The sequence below is a fragment of the Epinephelus fuscoguttatus genome, linkage group LG12 (assembly GCF_011397635.1).
Source record: "Epinephelus fuscoguttatus linkage group LG12, E.fuscoguttatus.final_Chr_v1".
Classification (NCBI taxonomy): domain Eukaryota; kingdom Metazoa; phylum Chordata; class Actinopteri; order Perciformes; family Serranidae; genus Epinephelus; species Epinephelus fuscoguttatus.
The window spans coordinates 15199182-15214169 of record NC_064763.1 but is presented as its reverse complement, the minus strand read 5'-3'; the positions used below and the strand labels follow the sequence as shown (position 1 = coordinate 15214169).

Sequence of the window (14988 nt, the reverse complement as noted above, 5' to 3'; positions counted from 1 at the left end):
ATTGTGTTGATAATAGTATTGAATATCTTGCTCCATTGAAGTGAACGTCAATGCTTTTTCTTTCTCTTGTCAGTATTAAGCAGCCGGTATTTAAGTGAATGTCAGTGCTGGTTTCATTTCCTGCTTGCGTTTCGTTTTGCTTTGCTATGGTCAGCTTTGCACTACTGTAAAAATAAAAATGCAGTTTCCTTTATGATAATAAACCAGTTATTTGTGGGATTAGGAGTATACGATACTGTAGATGAAGTTAAGTACATGCTGCTGTAAATTTTTCTGCTTTAAAACTGCCTATAAGACCACAATCTGCATGATGGTATTTTCATTGTCACTGAGATGACATTCTGTATTCTTCAGTAAAGCCTAAAGTACTAATAGATATTGTAACAGTGTGCTTCATTTGTCTGTGCTGTACTTTTTGAGACCACAATAAAGACTAAATGTCAGTTAAAATTACAGTTGACTTTTTCTTTTCTTTTTTTGTTTTGGCTACATCTGCAGTATTCAGATCCTTTACTTTAGTAAAATTAGAAATACACCAATACAAAAATACTCAGTGCACTATAGGTATCAGAAGTAAAAGCACTCATTATGCAGAATGACTCCTTCCAGGGTATTATATCGTTATAGAATATTATATTTTTCTGTTTGTGTGAGATTGACACTTATATATGTTTGTCAGAATGGAGCCAAATTAAAGTACTGCATACACTAATGTAATAAAACAGTATAGCTTATTAACATAATATCCATTATACCAGGGAAGGGCGCAACCACCTTTACTATCAAAAATAATTTAAAAAATCTGTGTGGAACAAACATATTTGAGCGTCACAATAAGGTAACATAGCCTATTACGTCTAAATTAGTCTACAATAACAGCCTAAAGACACATTCACTGATATGTTTTTTTGTAAGGTGGCTACTGTGCAGGGCACTCTTTATGATTATTTGGTAATTTAACTTTGCAGAGCTGGCAGTGAAAACAAACAAATCTGTCCACGCACTGCTAAATTTTCTGTTTTATTCTGAGACTTTTACTTTTTTGGATCGGGATTTGGATAGCTGATCATCTAGGAAGACCCAAGAGGAGCCACCACTAGCGAGGAAAAGGTGCCAGCCAGTAGATGTATTACGCACATTTTAGTTGTTGAAATGTTAGAACGTTTTTTAAATTCTGCAAAAAGGCTTCACATTTTAACAACTGGAGAATGCAAGACCTACAAAATTGCTGAATTGAAATTAAAATGTAAAAAAAAAAGAGTTAATTTTAATTTTTGTTCATCATAAGTGTAGATCGAAAGAAATTGTGCACCTTTGCACCAAATAAAAAAAAGATGTTTAAACATTTCGTCAACTCAAATGTGCTTCAAACGTGTATGGCCTAATGCCTTTTTCTCCAAATCCTGGCAAACCTCAAGACTGGTGGTTAGTCTTAAATCTCCTGAGCTTGGCTACCTACAGATTCCAAATCCAAAGAAGTAAACGTTTTGGAGGAGGAAAGAGAATGTAACAGTGTGAAGAGAGCTTCATTTGCTTTTGCTGCCAGTTCTACAAAGGTAAAATTCCAAAATAATATATTATTAATATATTTTTAATAAACTGCCCACTGCAGAAAAGCCACCTTGTGGGTTTGCATGGGTCCAAAATAAGAATCTTATCTGGGGCCCACTTGGGTAAACCCATCTAAGTGTCATGGAGCCAATATGGAGCCTCTGGACAGTCCCATATAGGGGCCATTTTTCAGCCCATTTACTACCCACATGGGCCCCACTTATAAATGTTGGCTGGGTTGTGATTGGTTACAGTTGCTCCAATGTAAAGAATAAATAATTATAAGAAGTGAGAATGAGAGTATGAAATATAAGTATGTAAATAAAAAAAGCAATAAATAAAATAGAAATGAAAATGTGCATTAAATATAAAATCAATTTTTAATTATGCTGCAGTGCTCAACACTAGTACACTAATAGAATAAAACAAGAATAGAATAAGAGTAAACATTAGAAATATGTACAGTTATGTGCATTAATGATGATCAATGAATGCTCATTTGGACCTATTAGTAATGTTGGCTGGCTAATTTAGACTTAAAAGGCTGTGTTATCTTTATTACAAGGCTCCAGACAGATTTTGTTAATATTATTTCTGATCAAAATGGCTGCTTTGATAGTAAAGTTGCTGACTCCTGAATTATACAGTGGTCTGGGTGACTACTCGATTCTGATTGGCTGCAGGGTGTCCGTTACAAACTGACAATCTCCCACTGAGCAAGCAACGTCTGTGGACGTCCAAGTCTAGTTGATATCATGTCCACAGACGTGATATCAAAGAGACTTGGACGTCCACAGACGTTGCTTGCTCAGTGGGCTACTAAGTAGTTCCGGTAAATCTATTTGTCTGTTCACCGTTCTAAATTAATGCGCCGGCTGCACAGTAGTACAAATATCTTTAATCTTTTTACGGTTAATATTTGATTTGCATCCTCTGAACACTACAAGATGGAGACTGCAACACACCTTGCAGGTACGACACCGCCCCTCTAAACTTAAACACTCGCATCCTGTCGGCAACCTAACGCGCTACTTGTGGTAGCGGCCGACAGTAACTTTACAATCTTGAGAATGATTTGGGACAATGACATTGCTGGATAGCTAGCCATTCTTATTTTTAAACATACCGTCAAATTATAATTACTGTTTCAACTGTTTGCAGTGTTTATTGACTTTGAATGTTGCTAGCATAACGTTAGCTTTCTGGCTAACACCTGGGCCAAACAAGCAGGGCGGACTAGAATATGTGCCGTTGCTAGGTTGTATCTAAGGTTCGTCCTATTTACTGGAGCAGTTAATGACGTTTCCATTTTATTAGAATCTTATGGGGCGCTAGTGATTGTTCCAGGTATTAGGTAAACCCTCAGGTGTTAGCAAGGAAACCGAGTCATGGCTTAGATTTTGACAGCAAAAAGCATAAAAATATGAATTAATATTCTTACTTTTTATTTCTTTGGTAATTGACCATGGTTTAAGCGGGACAATGCCCTTCCAGGTGTCTATAATCACTTTCAACGGCCTTCATTGAAGAAACCGGTTCACGCCTCCACCACACTATATGAAATAGTATGGGATATGACATATAGTACAAAGGGAAATGTAGTAATACAGTTTAACATAACTTGTAACACAACTATATAGCATAGAATATTATAATAACAAAATATATAAATCAGTCTAAAATTGCACTAACCATGAAAGGAATGCCATGTTGCTTACCTCCAACCATCACGTCTTCCACAATAAATTACTTTCCTGATTTTGGTTTCTAATGTGCTCTTCAGTCAAAATGGTGGCTTTATGGCTAAACAGCAGAGGGCAGTAAGCTCACACATCAGAGGTGACAGACTGACAGAGCTGATATGAACTGAATGAGGGTCCAAAAATAGTATGTATATTGTATATTAGGTTTAAAATTGTGATAAGTGACAGGAGAAATGTTTTCAGAAGAGATCATTAGTGGTTGATTATCATTTGCTCAATGGCTGGATGAAGTATGAAAGTTGTAGGTGTTTGTTTTACATACCAGAGCAAAGGGGACGAGTTTAAACATGATGAATGTTTTTGGTGATCCCTGCTGAGACATTTGACGCATTGCAGCAGATGATACAGTAGGTACAGTAGATAGGAACACATGTCTGTCTGACAGAATTATATATATTGTATATGCGCTTATTCCAACTTTTGATTTAAAATACATACAATGTTTACGCTGAATAAAATATGCAAACCCAAAACTCCATGTTTATGGCTGCACCATTTCTCAAATGAAAATATTCTACACGTCTTGTTATGGGTCATTTTATATACATATCCTCAAATGCTGACATTAAACATTTGGCATTTTTGGAAACTTAAAATAAAATCCAGCAGAGTTTGAAATACATTTCTGTGGGTTTGAACAATAGGCCTCATGCAAGAAGCGATATACAAACAACATTACTCTTATTTTTGTTCGTATCCATGATTTGTTCTTATTTTGTTAGTACCCATTGATTTCTGGGATTTACCAGTGTTTTTGTATTTTTGCTCTCCTATTTGGTAAGAGACAATTTTACGAGTGGTCCAGATTACAGTAAGATAAAAACATCTAATTTTCACAGTCAACAAATAGTTCGTCCAACTCATGGCAACATAAGTGCTATATTTGAAGAACATACACAATGTATGACCATCACATAATCAAATAAAGATGATTATGTTTTAGAGTAATTATAATGATACGTTTATTAATTTGCTGGCATAAGATAAAATATTAGTCAGTTGGTTCCCAATTAAGACTTTAAAACTCTTGGATGTTCTTAGATGTTTTGGCCATTCAGGTTGGATGCAGAAAACATGTTTCTTAGAGATCACACAGATCTGTTTGATGAAACAGATGACATATGGTCACTGTGCGTCCCTCTGCTGATCAGTGGCATGTAACTAAGTACCAAGTAAGTACCAATTTTAGGTACTTTTACTGTACTTTTGTGCCTAAGTATGTAAGTGTAACATAATGGCAAATTAATTTTCTATAGCTGTTGACTTAACGTAGCCTAATTATGCAGTTTGATGTTTTGTTTATCGTCACTTTGTTTTGTCATTTTTTTCCCTGGGTTCATCTCTCCCTTCGTGTATGTGAGCTAGCTGAAATTATGTTGGAATAGAGTTGGAATCTGACATGTCTGAAAAATGCCGGCAAAGTGGAGCAAGGAATATCATGTTGCTTATTTACACTCAGATTGTTTCTGTATTGTGGGCTATTTTTCTAGGATGTAGTCTGTTAGTATTTTGTATCTTAAAGGTCATGATTTTGTGGTTAGATTTCACAAATACTTGTAACACTTTGCCATCAAGCCACACAGGAAGGAGCTCCTCTCCTGTTGTTTTTTAGTTTGTGTCTTTTGATAAGGAGTGCAATTTAGAATTGTAACTTTTCTTTTTGGAGCAGTTTATTTAAGGCTGTGATTTTATTTCTACTCATGCCTGGTTGTTTTGTTATTATGGCCAGCGCTCTCCCCTGATGTTACATTCAAGCTTCTATATTTGGCAATAAAAGACTGAAATACTGAACAAATAGACTCCTAATATTCCTCGTCTAGTTTCATGTCTCTCCTTGGGGTCGTAACATCCACTTATTTATTCAGGTTTTTCTTTTAATTGTCACTCGTCTGTGTCTGAAAGGCCTGCTGGCTGTGTAGCAGTAGCAAATAAGTTAATGCTACACATGGAGTGCATAATATCTTATTTGCATTATGAAAGTGATACTTTATACTTGAATAAAACTCAGCCAAAAAAAAAAAAAAAAAGGCACCCACCCAACAATGTTGAGAGAAGCTTACAGGAAGCCTCTATAAACGCATCAGCTGACTCCTCACCTTCTTTCATTGTTCTGTAATAGATCAAATTTAGAAAACAAACACACCTTAACGTGTGTGTTGCCCCCACCTCTGCTGCTCTCTGTTTGCAGGGAGGAATCATGTAAATATTATGGGGTGCAGATAATGTTTTACATTATCTCCTGAAACAAACAAAACACGGTGGTCGATTGTTAAGATGTTCCTGTGTTTGCAACAGACGACCACACAAAATTATTACTACTCTTAGTGAAATATCTGTACTTTCTTCATCTTTGCATTAGCTTAAAACCATGTGTGGACAGCCTCTAATTAAACTTGATTTCTCACCTGAAAAGCCGATCTCCAGAGCTATGACTCACCAGGCAATATCTTTTTGGCCATTGCTTTTATAATGACGTGATTGTGGGTCCTTTAGCTTGTGATATTTCTTGACCTCAACTACAAATCTTTCCCCATCCATTCTTTGTCACACACCAGAGGGCAGCAGCTACAGAGTTCTCTTTATACAACCATGGTGAGGAGAGGAGTCGGGCTGCCACAGGAGCAGAGAAGAAGAGCTGCTATGGGAGCTGGACTGGTATGTACAAGCGGAGAGCAAGGGGGGGGGGAAATGCATTTAATATTGGGGTGCGTGGTGGCGCATCCAGGAGCGCTGATGCACGTCTTGCTGCTGCCAGTGTGGGGTTGAACATTGAAAATAATAGGGGTGCATTTGAAATTTGGTTTCAAAATGACAAACAGCATCGGAAAAACACTAACGTTTAACGTGAAATTGCTTCATTTGGTGTTTTTACTGGTTTAAATCAACGGGTCCGTTTGTTTTGGAGCAGTAAAAACTGCCTGAACATTGAAGAAATTCAAACTGGGAGTTCATGTTTAACACATGGAAGAAGTTTTATGGGAGGAGGCCTTTTATTGTGACCATACCAAGGCACACCTGTATAGTAATGATGAGTAATGATGCCACACCTGTCAGGTATCGTGGAAAAAGAGAGGTACTCATTAACATGGACAATTACAAATTTCAAATTTGTATTCAAAATTTGAGAGAAATATATCTATCGAATGCATGAAAGAAGTCTCGGACCTAACCCTAACTTGTATGTGTTAAAAATGCAGTGTAAATAAAGGAAACAGATCATAATGACAGTGCAGTTTATAAACTTTCCTCTCTGGAGTTCAAGGCACAACCTGTTGTGCTTATACAGTGAGATTTTTTTTTATTTGAATAGGCGATTACGGATGTAATTTTACATATTTCCCCAAGCTCAAACAGTAGCTCCTATTTCAAATATGACATGACAACCTTACCATGCATCAACATTGTAACTGCATCCTCAGGACAAACTTGGTGCGGCTCCAAGAAAAGCCAAATCTGCAGTATGTTGTTCATACCAACACTTTTCTGCTAGGGAGTATAATGAGCATTTTCAGCCTGTCAATAAAGCTTTAGACTCTTGTATCTTAAAAACTCAAACACACTTGTCAGGGGGATGTTTTGCCAAACTCAGGAGTGTCTCCAGTTTGTTTCCCAACATCAGAGAGAGTGGAGGCTACAGTGTGTAATGATAATGCAAGTGGAGATACATGCGCATCACATCAAAGCGGTGGATTAGCGCGGATCAGCTGCAGACAAACTCTGTGGTAATGAGAGCTCAAGTCAAAACTGCAGGGCAACTGTTAGAGCTTGACACATTAACGTCAGCGTTGGCAATCCTCACTTTAGTCAGCACTTCTTAAGCTTTCTGCCTGCGGAAACTACACTCAGACAACGAAACGTGTTTGCAGGGGAAACATCCAGCAACATTATGCAGCGATAGATTTATTTATATAGCAAAACACAAAGTTTTAAAGTGCTGCTCTTAAAGGCTCTTGTCGGGGCCCTGGGGGTGTGTGCACACATTAGTAGCTTTTCTGCACCTGTTTGGACAAATTACACCTTTATCATTAATATGTTTTGGCCCAATCCCATTTCATATTTTTACTCCTACCCCCTGTTTTTGAGAGGTAGAACAGAATTACAGGGGGTAGTGGCATGGATGTATTAAAAGAACTTGATACATCCTTTAGAGCAGGGCCCCGTTCATTCCTATGAGACTTGCTCAGTAGCGAATGAAGCGAAAATGGTTCAACTGCCACATATAAAATGATATGGATGATGTGGGGATGATCAGCACTACCTCCGCACTGTGCAGCCCATAGAGCAAGCACACAAGAGAGTTATGGCATCAGAACACATCTGAGTGTGGCCGAGCGGCTAACTTTCGCCAGCTGTACACCTAACTTCCAGTTTAGTGCTCCACTAACATGAAAGTGGTGGCTCTTCTAGACTTTAAAAATATTATCCTGTTATCAAATCCTGAGAGTGAAACGAGTCATTTTGTGGGGGTTGTGATGCCCCCAAAAAATTTATCTGCTGATTTTCAGATGTCCCTCTCACCATTTAAGACAATGAGAAAATGTCTTTATGGGCTGCAAGGTATCACCTGATGGTGTAAATACGCTGTTTGGCCACTCGGAAAATTGGCTTTAAAGCACGGAACACTTCCTGGGGACTTGGGTAGTGGTTAGAAACTTATGATATTAAATGGGACAACCTGTCAAGACCCTGATACTTCATCGATATGCTGGCAATTACATAAACATGCCGTGTTCAAATGGAACTCGTGGGCTTGTGGTAACAACATGGGAAGTCGTATACATGAAGTTGTGAACTCTGAGCATTTAAGTCGTGAACTTGGAGCATTTAGAAAATTTCCCCTTGAGGTCATGAATACTGCAAGAGGGGGGCGTTCGTATGGGCTCTTCTTGTAAATATGGTAAACATGATAAACACAGCCCCATTTGAACACAGCCATGGACCGATGAGTGCTGCTGGACATTGCGACTATGCTGTCTTCTGCTGGTTCGATTTCTCTTCCGTAGGTGGTTATCAGGACACTCGTACTTCATTCACAACGTAAGTTTCTCGCTGTAAATCAATTTAAAAAGTCATAAAATAAAAAAAAGTGCAGAGCTTCATTACAAATCAGCAATAACAATGTAACGTTAGCTAGATAACTAGTTAGCTAGTTAACCACTGTGACATCAGCATAGGCTACTAGCGATTTCTTTTGCTGTACTTGTTATAAAGAAAGGGACCAAAATACATTGAAATGACATTTAACTAAAATAATATGGTGGTTAACATAATTTTTAAATCTTTATTAACAAAGAAAATAGGTTAGAGTTGTAGGTGTCTTTCCGCTCATGCAGCCATCTTGTCAATGACAAGTGTGCCTCTAAAATATCTTTGTTTGGAGGGCCATGTAGCCATAAACCTTCACCCTACTCCTCTATTCCAACAAGAATCAGCCATTAATGTTTACATCTCAAGCTGTCATGAGGATGAGCCTCTTGTCCATATATGCTTACTTCTGTGTGGTGATACCATTGGTGGGTGTAGTTTGGTAGAGAGAGAATAGTCCATACATCAAACTGCTCACAACAAGGTCTGTGGATTATCCCCAGTAACCAGCTCATGATTTCTGCAAAGAGATAGTACTGCTAAGTTTTCAAATTTATTAATTAGGGATTTGAGCACCACAAGCTGAGTGCCATCTAGTTCCATTATATTTGAGGTAGTGCAGACATCTCTACGGCTATATCTCCAGCACTTGGCAGCTCACACCAAGAGACTGATAAATAGCACTACAGGTAAAAGGAAAAATATGTAAACAATATGTATTTTTGATTTTGGCGTGTGGTACTGCTTCTTTTACTTAAGTAAAAGATATGAGTACTTTACTACTGCTTGACAGCCTCTCTACTTGTACTGTAAGAAGTTAATTTTAAGAAATTAAGAAGCACGTAACATTCCTTAAAATAAATAAAGATATCCTCTAAGATTACAGATACAAACAAAAACAAAGCGCTGCTTGCCACAAAATCCCATAAATTGTTGTTGACTGCTTATTTTCCAGATTTCTGGGATAGCAAGAATGCTACTCGCTAGCTTGAGAGTAGAGAGAGAAAGAGATATCAAAGAAAGTGCTGACTGCAATGGATTTCACATCTCACACAAGCTTTTGAGTCTCTGCAAGCTGATTTTTGGAATCGATAGAAACCAATGGCTGTCTGGTGGACTGGAGATCAATTTACACTCTTTGAAGTTAATGAGCTACAACATGAAAAGCGAAAGTAAGTCCTCTAAGGGTTGACACAGTTAAGACGATTCCTGCAATAATTTGAAATATTTCTGTGTGGTTAAAACATGAGCTTTGGAATAATTTAAACAGTTGTCAAAAATGTTAGGCAGAAGGAAGGATCCAGTGTGTAGTGACATTTCAGTTCAGAGAGAACAGCCAGCTCTCTTCCTCTTCAGCTTTTCTCCCGTGACCTTTCACTCAGGAGACAGTCTATCAGATGAAATGCATGCTGGGTAAACTCTAGGAAAGGAAATGGCATACAAGTAAAGCAGGGTTATGTGCTTCTGTTGTCATCTAACAGCTAGCACTGATACAAAGTCAACTGCTGCAACTTACAAAGGAAAATTGGTGGCAGAATTGCTACTGAAGGTTCCTCTAATGTCTAATAATGTCTAATAAAACACCAGAAAAGCTGCTTATGTGTTAAAAAAATAACAACACCCAGTTTTTGTGGCAAAATTGCTGCTGGAAATGTCTCTGTTGCATTGTCTTAAGTGCTAATTTGTAGGCAACTGGACTAGCTTGCGCTCCTTAAAGACCTTTCACCTCTCATCTCTCTTCACTGAAGAAGCTTCTCGGATGAGAGGCGAAACATCTTCAAGAAACGCAAGCTAGTCCAGTTGCCTACAAATTAGCACTTAAGATTACCATGACCTGGATGACACCCAGAAATGCCGCTGGTGCCTTACTAAAAAGCACCCAGTTTGGATTCCACAGTGGCTGCTAGAAAGGCCTCCGATGTCTTGGTAATAAGCACCCATTGTGATGGCACAATTGCTGCTGAATATGTTTAAGTTTCAGTTTATTTACTTTATTAATCCCCCTGAGGAGAAATTCAATGTTTTCACTTTTGCTTGTCAATCACACACGGGTCCGAAAGACACACACATGCACAAACAGGATCTATACATGCACTAATTGGAGAGATGTCAGAGTACGGCTGCCCATGACAGGCGCTCCGAGCGGTTGGGGGGCTCGGTGCCTTGCTCAGGCAGTGCCCAGGAGGTGAGCTGGCCCCTCTCCAGCTACCAGTCCACGCTCCATATTTTGGTCCGGACGGGGATTCAAGCAGGTGACCCTCTGGTTCCCAACCCAAGTCCTTATGGACTGAGCTACTGCCGCCCCCCCTGCCTCAGATGTCTCCCTAAAACACACCCAGAAATGCAGCGATGTCTTGCTAAAAAACACCTAGTTTTGGTGGCACAGTCACTGAAATCACTGAGACAATGTCATGCTAGAAAACAACCAGTTTTGTAGGCATTGTTGCTTAAAATGCCTCCAATGTCTTGCTAAAAAAACGCCCAGAAATGCTGCAAGGTCTTGCTAAAAACACCCAGTTTTGGTGTGACAAAATGCCGCCAATGTCTCATTGATAAATTCCAGAAATGCAATCAATGTCTTGCAAAAAAACACCCAGTTTTGGTGCGTCAATTATGGCTGGAAGTGCTGCCAATATCTCACTAAAGACACAGTTTGGCTGGTGTAATCACCACTGGGAATGCCTCCTCTGTCTTGCTAAGGAATCCCAGAAAGGTGCAGATGTCTTGCTAAAAAACACACAGTTTGGCTGACAAAATCACCACTGGAAATGCCTCAGATATGTCGCTAAAAGACACCCAGTTTTTCTAGCATACCAGCCACTGGAAATGCTTCTGATGTCCTGCTAAAAAAAATCCCAGAAATGCCGCCGATGTCTCATGTTAAAAAACAACCATATTTGGTGGCACAGTCATGGCTGGAAATGCCAACGATGTCTTGCTAAAAATCAACCACTTTTGTTCTTTAGTCTAGGTGTCACACCATCCACCATCCCATCCACCTCCCGATGACAAAGTCAGCTTGTATACATGTAATCAAAACTACGTCACTTTAGAAATGCTAATATCTTGCGTATGAAATGTATCAAATGTGATCATGATTATAGTGTGTGTGTGTGTGTGTGTGTGTGTGTGTGTGTGTGTGAGTAGGGAAAAGAGATTGATGACATCTCATCACTATCTCTGTAGTTTGACTCTTTTTATTCCCTACAGCCAACAAAAGTTTGAGGCAAAAGCTGCATTTTACCCTGAAAAATCCATAAACAAAGTCAGTGCTCAGACAGATATTCAATATGATATTTCACCATGGGGAGATTATCAGACTGTCACTGCAGTTATTATTCCAGGCAGTTAAGCAGTACCTTGAAATGTCCATGTGAAGGCGCTAGTGGGCAACATAACTTCACTCCTTCACCTTCAGAAGACTGCAGCAGACTGCTGTACCTGCAGCACAGCCACATAATGTAAAGTGTCAGAAATATGAGTCTGCAGTCCAACAGTTTTACACAGTTTGTCTTGACACTGCTGTTTTCTATCAATATTTAACCCGACACATACTGTATACACACATAAAAATGGTAATCTGTTTGTTTTATAGCAGTCTCTTGAGAATGCAGAGAAGTGCCTGCTTTTCCATGAAGTGCTCTGTTTTCCCAAGAAAATCGATTCTCTTGTTTTTCCAAGACAATCAATTTCATGCCAAGGAGCAGGGAAATGCCGCCACAGATTTCATATTTGCAGCTCTAATTATGCTAAATTCATCAACGCTGCTTTATTGATTAAGCACAGGCGGCTGCAGCCGTTCCAAGCACTCCGGGGCTCTCATGCAGATATAATGTTATACAGCAGCACCAGGCAGCAAATTCATGAATCAAGCTGTGTGTATATCAAAGAGTCACCAGCACAGCGGGCTGATTTATACATCAATATAGCAGTCCAAATGGGTTGATCTGTGAGTCAGGGGCCGTGCCATGATTTTATAAATACAGCAGATACATCTGAGCTGTTCATTCTCTGAGGCATGTTCTCCAGTTTGTTCCCAGAAAAATGAGGAAGTAGAGCTGAAGACTAATAGATCAGTAAAGTGAATTTATTGAGTTACAGACATTAAGATAAAATGAGATTAATCCCGAGGATAATTGCTTTGCAGCAGTTGCAATACAAAGTGTGAAGAGTCTAAGATGAAAATAACAATAAGGTGCAAATCCAAATATATACAATGCCAAAATTATGTTGACACTATGGATGATGAAATATCAACAGGTTAATTGAAGGGATCAGTCTAGATGGGGTGCATGTACTGTAGATATGTATGTACACTACCAGGCCTGAAGTATAGGTATGTGTGTGCATGGTTGATAAATTATTACATTGGCTAATTTAATCCTCATTTAAATTTTTTTTTTCAATAAATAAATGGAATGATTCCTGTCCATTTAAAGTAAGGATTCATAAATCAAGAACATCACACACAATTGGTTGGTGTACAGAAAATGTAGTAATTTATGAACAACAAAATACCAGCTTATTCTCATTTCCAGGGCATCGAATACTGCCGCTTTGTCACGCCCCCATCGACGCGTAATATTGACGCCAAAGGCACCCCTCAGCGTGTTTATGAGACGCACCGCGTTTTCAACTAACTCCAATGTAAACCCATCCACAGCAATACTTGACACTGAGGGCCGAATTCACAAAAGGATTGCGTGGCTTTTGCGGCTGCTAAACCGGTAAAAATGGAGCAAACAGATACCGTCTAATTCACAAAGCACACGCAGAGGGTGAAATGCTCCACTAACTGCGCTGCCAAGCAGATTGCGTCTTGGTGCTCCGGTGTTATTTGCACGTATTTAAATGAAGTAATATGCATATATTTGGTACTATAATTGCCCCTTTCTATGCAAATGAGACTCATTGACAGACAGCGTCTAATTCACTAACACTAGCGCTAATAGCCACACGCAGTTTGAGTGAAGTAAATAACGTCTTTAGAAAGCTGGTGCAAACTGGGCGCTCCTCTGTGGAAGCCTCTCGCCCAGACTTTCCAGTGATCGTGGCAGCAGTGATCGTCTGTTAAATCAGTCTGTAAATAATATTTTGACTTTATTATTATAATCATTATTATTTTAATGACATCCGAAGATACTGATGCGTTGATCAGGTGACAGTCTGCAGTCGTTCTCAAAACGCACTTCTGTCACGCACTTCAAAAGCAACTTTCAATAATTTATTTTACGAAACGGGGGAAACAAACGTGAACAAAAACGGTTCCATAATTCATATTAAATTCAAACGATAACAAAAAAACAGCTACAAGTGAGAGGGAATAGTGATAAAGTGGTCAAACTTGGTCAAATCCACAGCCTCAACCCATCCGACACTGTTAGACTGACTCACCAGCAGACATTACTACATGAGGGTATACAGTATTCAGTACTTTGCCAGACAAAGTCTGCCATTCTTCTGCCACGGTGTTTCTTAGCGCAAAGCCAGCTGCCAAACTTTGTGGCCGTGTTTGCGCTGGTATATCATTAGCGCATTATCCTTTGTGAACAGGATGTTAAGACGGAGCAAACTGCATGTGTAAGTGAAGTGCAATTCAAGGTCCTATCAGCGGCTGCAGTTCATTCTTTGTGAATTCGGCCCTGAGAGCGACTGACATGGTATTGAGCAAGACAGTCTGCGTAGAGTTGGATGGAGTTGAAGTGGATGGTTTAAACATAACTGGACTTTCATCCAGGAGACCGTAGTTCGTGTGCCATCTGAAACCACAAGTCACAAATGACATGCCACCACAAAATACCATCTGTCTCCACCCAAGCAGTGCTTGAACATCGATCCAAATTAGTCTGTACCGAGTTTTAAAGAGACTGAAAAGGTAAGATATATATAAAAACAAGTTACCACTGTTAATTTTTCACAGGCCTCCATGCTGCTTTCTACAGTTTATTAACCTGTTATCCAACCTGTCCGTGACGTTGAATATGACACACAGATCCTGGTCTATTGATGGGAAAGGAGTCTGTTGCCTATTTCTAGCATTACTAGCTTTCTAGCTAACATTTTATTACAAATGGGATGTCCCTCACTCATCGCTGCATTCTTTATGATTTGGTGAGTTGGACGTCATTGACCATTCACAGACAACAGCACTCGTATATTTCAATCTATCAAGCAATAATGGTCACTGCGCAGTGACGTGACTCACATGATGTACTTATGTCAGGCTACGTAACAAACTTATTTTAACCCAAAACATGATTTTTTTTTCTAAACCTAAACAGGTAGTTTTGTTGCCTAAATCTAACTGCGACTGTTCCACAGCCTTAACCATGTGTTACATAATCTGCTCCACGCCCTGTGTGTTGCTGTGATAAGCTGAGAGTTGTGTCAGATTGTCGGTATTTAACACCCTGGGAATGAGAACGGGTTGATAACACAGTATCATCACCTCTCTCTGACAGTTAATCAGAAAAATATTTATAATTTTGCTGCTCACTCTGTAATTATTCAGTGGAAACATGTTTATGCAAATTGACGTTAATGTGTCACGTTATTGTGATATAGATTTTACCCCTCGTAACACATCACT

The 14988-nt window shown here is 39.1% G+C and overlaps 1 protein-coding gene across 1 annotated transcript in view; it reads left to right on the top strand.

Moving 5' to 3' along the window:
* The first annotated feature begins 2492 nt into the window (after positions 1-2492).
* LOC125898985 (uncharacterized) overlaps positions 2493-14988 on the top strand; it is a 58088-nt gene continuing 45592 nt past the window's right edge. The window contains exons 1-2 of the mRNA XM_049593099.1: positions 2493-2523; positions 5870-5969. The gene's annotated coding sequence lies outside the window, so the exon portion shown is untranslated. The remainder of the gene's footprint in view (positions 2524-5869; positions 5970-14988) is intronic.